Source organism: Macaca thibetana, chromosome 8 (assembly GCF_024542745.1).
Source record: "Macaca thibetana thibetana isolate TM-01 chromosome 8, ASM2454274v1, whole genome shotgun sequence".
NCBI lineage: Eukaryota > Metazoa > Chordata > Mammalia > Primates > Cercopithecidae > Macaca > Macaca thibetana.
This window is the reverse complement of record NC_065585.1, coordinates 71,625,344-71,633,769: the sequence shown is the minus strand read 5'-3', so window position 1 is coordinate 71,633,769 and position 8,426 is coordinate 71,625,344. Positions and strand designations below refer to the sequence as shown.

General features: G+C 43.1%; 1 pseudogene; it reads right to left on the bottom strand.

Moving 5' to 3' along the window:
- Nucleotides 1–6,890: 6,890 nt before the first annotated feature.
- Nucleotides 6,891–7,621, bottom strand: LOC126960675 (putative heat shock protein HSP 90-beta-3; annotated as a pseudogene).
- Nucleotides 7,622–8,426: the final 805 nt, after the last annotated feature.

Sequence of the window (8,426 nt, the reverse complement as noted above, 5' to 3'; positions counted from 1 at the left end):
GGGTATATACCCAAAGCATTATAAATCATTCTACTGTGAAGACACATGCACATGTATGTTTATTGCAGCCCTATTTTCAATAGCAAAGACTTGGAACCAACCCAAAGGCCCATCAATGATAGACTGGATAAAAAAAATGTGGCAGGCCGGGCACGGTGGCTCACGCCTGTAATCCCAACACTTTGGGAGGCCGAGGCAGGAGGATCACAAGGTCAGGAGAATGAGACCATCCTGGCTAACACAGTGAAACCCCGTCTCTACTAAAAATACAAAAAAAAAAAAAAAAAAAAAAGCTGGGCGTGGTAGCGGGCACTTGTAGTCCCAGCTACTCTGGAGGTTGAGGCAGGAGAATGGCATGAATTCCGGAGGCGGAGCTTGCAGTGAGCCGAGATCACACCACTGCACTCCAGCCTGAGCAACAGTGCGAGACTCCATCTCAAAAAAAGAAAGAAAGAAAGAAAGAAAACATGGCATATATACACCATGGAATATTATGCAGCCATAAAAAAGAATGAGTTCATGTCCTTTGCAGGGACATGGTTGAAGCTGGAAGCCATCATTCTCAGCAAACACAGGAACAGAAAACCAAACACCACATGTTCTCACTCATAAGTGGGAATGGAACAACGAGAACACATGGACATAGGGAGGGGAACATCACATACCTGGGCCTGTTGGGGGGTTGGGGTAAAGGGAGGGAGAGCATTAGGACAAATACCTAATGCATGCTAGGCTTAAAACCTAGATGACAGGCAGGTTGATAGGTGCAGCAAACCACCCTGGCCCATGTATACGTATGTAACAAACCTGCACATTCTGCACATGTATCCCTGAACTTAAAGTGAAATTTAAAAACAAATAAATAAATAAAAAGAAATATTTGTTAAATACTTAGTACAGTACCTGACATAGATCAGACAAGTGACAATAGCAGTTACTAATCCGTACATCCTCTAGGTTTTAACTACATTGGACCTATGCTTCTCTCACAGGCCTCAGTGGAGATGTCACACTCCTCAGCTATCTAGCAGCTCTATGGTCTACTGTTCTCAGACTACTCCCTTGACAACTGGGAGGGCCAAGGGGGATGTCAGTGAAAGTTGCCATTTTCAAGATGGAGTCCGAATATAGTAAGTCACTCAAGGCTTGACAGTTTTGAACGCATTACATTTTTATATGTCTTTCCTGCATCATTGTTAACTACTGGGCAATAAGGTTGTGAATGAAGGAAAAAAAACATTGGAAGGAAGGAGAAAGCCATTCTAGAGCTGGCAGAAAGTGGGGTGTGGGAGGTAATCTTAGATTCTGTGTTGTTTTCTTGAACCAAAATAGTACAGAAGTTAGATATTGGTTTTGTTTACTTGCAACATAAAGGGAAAGAATGGGGCCAGTGTAAACACTTATTTAAGAGAATAATATATATGCACATTTTAATTAAACTCTAATATGAACATTTACTTGGTCTCTTTCAAAAACAGAGCTAGGAATATATGGTTTTTCCCTAAGTCAACTCTAAACTGTTACCAGGCAATTGAACAAACCAGAGCTGCCACCCTGGTGGAATAGAGCTCAGGAATGCTCACAGGAGTCTTTCTAAAACACATGTATACCACCACCCCCATTTAAACAGCAGCAATTATTGAAAGAGGACTCAAGTTGAGTTCCTTTTCCCCCTCCTCCATCCCCCCATAGGGAAAGCAAGGTCCTGTTGGCATGCACCAATGTCATCCCTTTACTGCACATTCATTAATCTGGATTCCTCAAGATGATCTGAGAAGCTGCAGACACACAAGGGTGGCCTGTGATAGTCTTTGTTATCAGGAGCCTGTAGGCTTCCTTTCATCTTATTAAAATTATACCCTTTCTGCTAAAGTTGAAAAAAACTAAGAAATTGTAATTGTATCCCCCCATTCAACCTCATCTGAAAGAGGGGAAAGTGGCCCATCAGACCATCTCAAGTTACAATACGATTAATGTGGTATTTCTATTTCCCACACCAGCCCAGGCACTCCAAGGGTTTTGCTCAATCCCTGGGTGGTGGAAACCCCCCTGAAGGGTTTATAAACCTAACATAATTAAGCACCATGTGACAGACACTGTGCTAATGGCTTTACATGCATTCTTTTACTTATGTGTCCCAACAACCCCAGCATTATTATTATTTTGGGTTTTTTACATCTCCATTTTGACACTTGGCAAGGCAAAGAAACCTGACAACAGTTAAACAGCTAGCAATTTCCAGAGTGGGAATCTGTCCCCAGGCAGCATGACATCACAGCCCACATGGTTAACCTCTATTCTTTTTTTTTTTTTTTTTTTTTTTTTTTTTGAGACGGAGTCTCGCTCTCACCCAGGCTGGAGTACAGGGCGGATCACGAGGTTAACCTCTATTCTAACATGAAGTTCAAAACTCCAGCCTGCTGTGCTAGGAACTGAATGTTTGTGAACCTCCAAAATTCATATGTTGATACCTTCTCTTTAATACGATGGTATCAGGAGGTGGGCTAAATTGATTAATTAGTGATTTTCTTAGTGGATTTCCTTATAACTCTATTTCATGAGGGTGGTGCCCTCATAAATTGGATCAGTGCCCTTTTAAAAAGAGGAGGAGACACGAGATTCTCTTTCTCTCAGTCATATGAAGACACAGTAAGAAGGCTGTCTCCAAACAAGGGAGCCAGCCCCCACTAGCTGCCAGGTCTGCTGGCACCTTGATCTCCCACCCTCCAGAACTGTGAGACAGAACTGTTTGCCATTAAAGCCTCCAGTCTATAGGATTGTTACAACAGCCTGAGCCAAGACATGCTTGGTGAAGATGCCCACCATGTTGCTAGAAGACCCATGATATTCCACTCTCCCCGGCTGCTCTGAAAGCAACAGATGTGGCACTCAGCAACCAGTCAGCCAGGTGAGGCTCTAGTCTGGTCCCTAAGGCTATCTCCCTGACCCCTTGGTTGGACTTCAGAGGGAATGGAAATCAACTTGAGCTGTAGCCATATCCTGTTGGCCTTCCCAGGGCATGGACAAGCTGTGATAATCCTGCAAATAAATAAGGTGGGGAAGATGAGTTCAACTGTAGGGTTGGCAAACATTCGCAGGCCACTTAGAAAAGCTGCAGTTTTAACCATGCTGTCTTAGAGAGGTTTCAACATGGCAGAGTGGGCACTGGTGGTGACAATGTTCAGACACTTGGAGAATTATCTTCCTTCCTGCCATTTTTTGCACTGCCCTTCCTTATCCTGTCTACCCAAGCACCATGGGGTTGTGCCTCTCCTTCAGTGATTTTATTAATCAGGAAGCTGCAGTGTCCAAGTGGTCCTGGAAATTCCACCCAAAAAAAGGTGTAAAGTCAAGGGGGGCTGATGCCTCTCCTTGTACTGCATTACTGATGGCTGTCAGTCTCCCCGTCCTGTATGGCAGCCTTGCAAGAACAGGGACCATGATTATTTTTCTTTAGATTTTCAACGACTTAGTCCCTGGTACATGGAAGACCAGTACATATTGAAATAAATTGATTAATTAGTGATTTTCTTAGTGGATTTCCTCATAACTCTATTTCATTTACTGACTTAATATGCCCTCCATACCAGAAATGAAGTCTTAAAGAAAGTCAGTGCTGTGCATTTACATTAGTTCACAACATTTATGCCATCCCATCACACAGGTATCCATGCACCTCTCCACACTATCCTGTAAAATGCCTGAAGGCAAGGACCATGTCTTACCCATCCTTGAATGTCCACTGCAGTTGCCTTCATATGGTAGGCTCAATGGTTTTTCAGCTGATTTGAATAAATCTCTCTGCAAGCTAAAACTGTATGCTGAGATGGAAATCTTCACCCAAGGTCATCTACAACTTCTGCTAAGGAATTCAGGAGTGGATTTCTCTCTAATCTTGCCAAATTATAAGAAAGATTTCTTGAGCTACTGAGACTTTCACAGGTTCACACTGCAGTGTAACAAGGCTGTCTACTCCCTTTTGCTCTCCTGCTTAGGGGCTTTCCATAAGGCAGAGGCTTGCCAAACCTCGACACTGTGTGTTGAGTTTTCATCTCAGTATATGACTAGGACTCCCTGCCTTCAGCCCCACTCTGTCTATGTAAGCAATACCAGAGAACCTCCATACTCTGGCAGCTGGCAAATTTCTCTCTAAGATCAATTTCCATCTATGTTGAAGTTATGATAACTCTATTCTTTCCTAAAACTGTGGGGTTGAGATAGATGGATCCTCTCTGATCTAGCCACTCCTCCTAGGCAGCAGCACAAGCATTTTGTCAATCTCAAGCATCTTAGGCCCTATGCCAACTATCAGACCTGTGTCATGTTGGTGTTCGAGCACCTGCGCCTCAGGATATAGAAACCCCCTTCTCTTTCTTCCAGTCCTTTTCAGATCAGAGTCCTTCAACACTAAACATCTTATTCCTCTCCTCCTCCTCCATAGAACCTGAGGGCCCATCGGTTAGAGTGTGGCAGTGGAAGAGTCCCAAGGCATAAAAAGGTCTATTTAGTCTCCACAGGGTTGAGGACGACCCTGCCATAGAAACAGAAAAGGCTTCCACCTCTTTCTGGGAAGTTGATGTCTTTCCTCCTCCCACTACTGCCCAGCCCTCCAGCCCCACTGCAGACCAGGAGAGGGTCCTTCTGCTACCACAGCAGAAGGCAGGGCACAAGTAAAGGCCCCAGCAACTCACTCCTCCAGTTCCTGAGGAGATAGCCTTCCACAAGTCCTATGGTTCTTTCTACCCTTTTGTACCAAGCTTCAGAATTTTCTGCCTATTTTTTGGAATGGTAAGAGTGAAGTCAAGGAAAAATAATAATAAACTAAGAGAGAAGAAAGGAAGTCAGTCCTAAACAAAACACCAAGAGAACTCGAGACTGTAGATGTGAACATATTTAATACCACTGAATTGTACACTTAAAAATGGTTAGAATGGTAATTTTTGGTTTTTGTTTTTTGAGACATAGTCTCATTCCATTGCCCAGGCTAAAGTGCAGTGGCACATAGCTCACTGCAGACTCAAACTCCTGAACTCAAGAGATCCTCCTGCCTCAGCCTTCTGAGTAGCTGGGATACAGGCATGCAACACCACACCTGGCTAAATTTTTTTATTTTTTGAAGAGATAGGATCTTGCTATGTTGCCCAGGCTGTTCTCAAACTTCTGACCTCAAGCAATCCTCCTGCCTCAGCCTCCCAAAGTGCTGGGATTATAGGCGTGAACCAAAGTGACTGTCAATTTTATGTTTTGTATATTTTATCACAATTAAAAAAAAAAAGATTGTAGAAGCACAACCTGTAGTCAGAAGGATAGGGGATAGTTGTCAGAAATTGTTCCAAGTATATATGCTAGATCTTCTAAAGTGTAAATCAATTTGTGAATATTTAATCTGCTAAAATACTTTTTTTTTTCTTTTTTTCTTTTTTTTTTTGAGACGGAGTTTCGCTTTTGTTGCCCAGGCTGGAGTGCAATGGCACGATCTCGGCTCACCGCAACCTCTGCCTCCCAGGTTCAAGCGATTCTCCTGCCTCAGCCTCCCTAGTAGCTGAGATTACAGGCACGTGCCAACACACCTGGCTTATTTTGTATTTTCAGTAGAGATGGGGTTTCTCCATGTTGGTCAGGCTGGTCTAGAACTCCTGACCTCAGGTGATCCACCTGCCTCAGCCTCCCAAAGTGCTGGGATTACAGGCGTGAGCCACCACGCCCTGCCTAAAATACCTCTATATTAAATGAAATTGTCTTGTTATGAGCCAAAGGCATCTTTTCTTCCATCATTTTTGTTGTCACCAAAACAACACCCTATAAGCTTAGACTCCAAGTCTGTCAGCTATCACAAAAATTATAGGTTCTAGGATAAGGTTCCTGATGGTATTATTGCACCAGGCCCAGTTTGTAGAAGATAGGTTTTTGGTCTCTTCGTGCACACATCACCTCAGATTATACTTAGGCTTGTAGAGCTATAGGAAAATTACAGACTGATGTCTCTTTAGTTTCAGATAAAAACACGGCACAAGCAAACCATTCTCAATAATCAAAAAGCATTCCTCTGTTTACACATCTATTTTGTGTAGATATCAACTTGTATTCCAAGAACTATAAATTGTGCCTGTGACCGTGAACACACACATTTTCTCTGTTTAGCTTAATATTCTGGTGGGATCAGCAGGTACTGATGGCAATTTCTATACTTCTTTAAACATAAGCATCAATCAGGGTACAGACTGTAAGCACTTTGAAAATGCCATACATTAAGAGACAAGAACTGCTTGAGGAATCACAAATATTTATTCTAAAGCAGGTCTTAAATTCAGCTTTCTTCTGACTTGGGCTGTCTGCTGAAATCTGCCCTGCACTCAACACTTTAAGCCCATTCAATTAGAAGCCAGCTTTTCATAATTCCAGGTAGCAGTCCCCCTCATTTTCAAATGCAGAAAACTTCAGACAGAAAAACCAGAGAAATGTTAAGCACTTGAAATTCTATGGCTGGTTATATGAGTCTACAACGGACATAATGGAGGTTTGGAAAGTGTTCCTGACGGCAGCGTGCTGTGGAGAGCTGCCATCTAGAAACCACGTGACACCAAGGGAGCCCCTGGACTTAGGAACACACTTTTGTCTTTATTCACAAAATCACTCATATGTTTTGAGTTTTTTAAAATAAAAACAGCATATTCTTTATTTTGCATACTTTAAATTCAGAACAAAATGAACAAACAATAAAACCACAATATGTAACATCCAATCCTGTTGTCAGAGAAGGGAGGGAATGGGGCTTGAGGCCCTTGTTTCCTGCCTTAGTCACAAGGACAGGAGAGGAAAAAACACTAGACATTAGCAGAGGGAGCCACGTAGGACAAGACACTTGAGGCTGCGTGAGAATCGTGGGGACACTATATGAAGACCCAAGGTATAAACTCTTCATCTTCTTCTATGCGAGACGCATTCTCATTGCCCTCAAAACTGGAGAATCTCATCAGGAACTGCAGCACTGGTTCCTCTGCTGCCACTTCATCCTCGATAGACCTAGCCTGATCCTGTGGTCGATCTAGTCGGAGTGAGTTTGGGGATCCTCAAGGAAGAAGCCAGAAGAGAGCAGCACGGTTTCAAACAGCAGCACCATCAGGTCCTTGACTGCCTTGCTGTTCCTGACAGCCTCAGCCTTCTGCTGCAGCATCTCCACAATGGGGTGGTTGGAGTTGATCTCCAGGTGCTTTTTGGCCATCATGTAGTCCATTGTAGAGTTGTCCCGAAGTGCCTGGGCTTTCATGATCTGCTCCATATTGGCTGTCCAGCCACAGGTGCTGGTCACAGTGCAACAGGGTGAAGACACAAGCCTATTGACGATGGTCACCTTCTCAACCTCTTTATCTAAGATTTTTTTCATGAGCTTGCAGAGGTTCTCAAACTTTGCCTTGTTCTCTTCCATTTTCTTCTCCTCCTTATCCTCAGGTAGCTCCAGACTCTCCTTGGTAATTGAGACCAGGCTCTTCCCATCAAATTCCTTGAGCTGCTGCACACAGTACTCATCAGTGGCCTCAGTCATAGAGACAACTTTGAAGTCCCGCTTCCACACTCAGTCCACAAAAGCAGAGTTGGCCACCTGCTCTTTGCTCTCACCAGAAAATTACCCATATGTTACATCCATGTGTAACTTCATTGTCCAAGGTTGAAATGAAATCATGTGATTTGAATGTTTCCCCTTCAAAATTCAGGTGCTGCCAGTGGGATAGTATTAAGAAGTGGAGCCTTTAAGAGGTGATGAGGCCATGGGGCTCCTCCCTCGTGAGTGAGATTAGGTGCCCTTACAAAAGAGATTGACAGAGGGAGTTCGTCCCTTTTACCCTTCCACCTTCAGCCATGTGGGGAAACAGCACTCCTCCCCTCTGGAGGAGACAAAAATGAGGTGCCATCTTGGAAGCAAAGACCAGGCCCTCAGCAGACACTGAAACTGCCAGCACTCTGATCTTGAACTTCTCAGCCTCCAGAACTGTGTGAAATAAATTCCTGTTTTTTATGAATTAGCCAGTCTCAGGTATTTTGATGTAGTAGCATAAAACAGACTAAGACCATGATGGAAAATGTTTATTAAGCCATAAATAATTGTACAGATGCCAGTAATCACTAATATTTTAAACTACTACTTAGGGTTCTACAATATTTTAACCTATTTTCTGAGATACGGAAGCTAGACTTTTCTTCCTTTAAAACTTGAGGCCCTCAATGGGGTGAGGAAAGGGAATTAGTGACAATCAATTTTGTATCCACAGCACTAATTGAATGCCCAACACAAATAACCCATTAATTATAGGCAAACCTCAGAGATATTGCAGGGTCAGTTCCAGAACACCATGACAAAGTGAGTCACACAATTTTTTTTGGTTTCCCAGTCATATAAAAGTTATGTTTACACTATACTATAGTATATT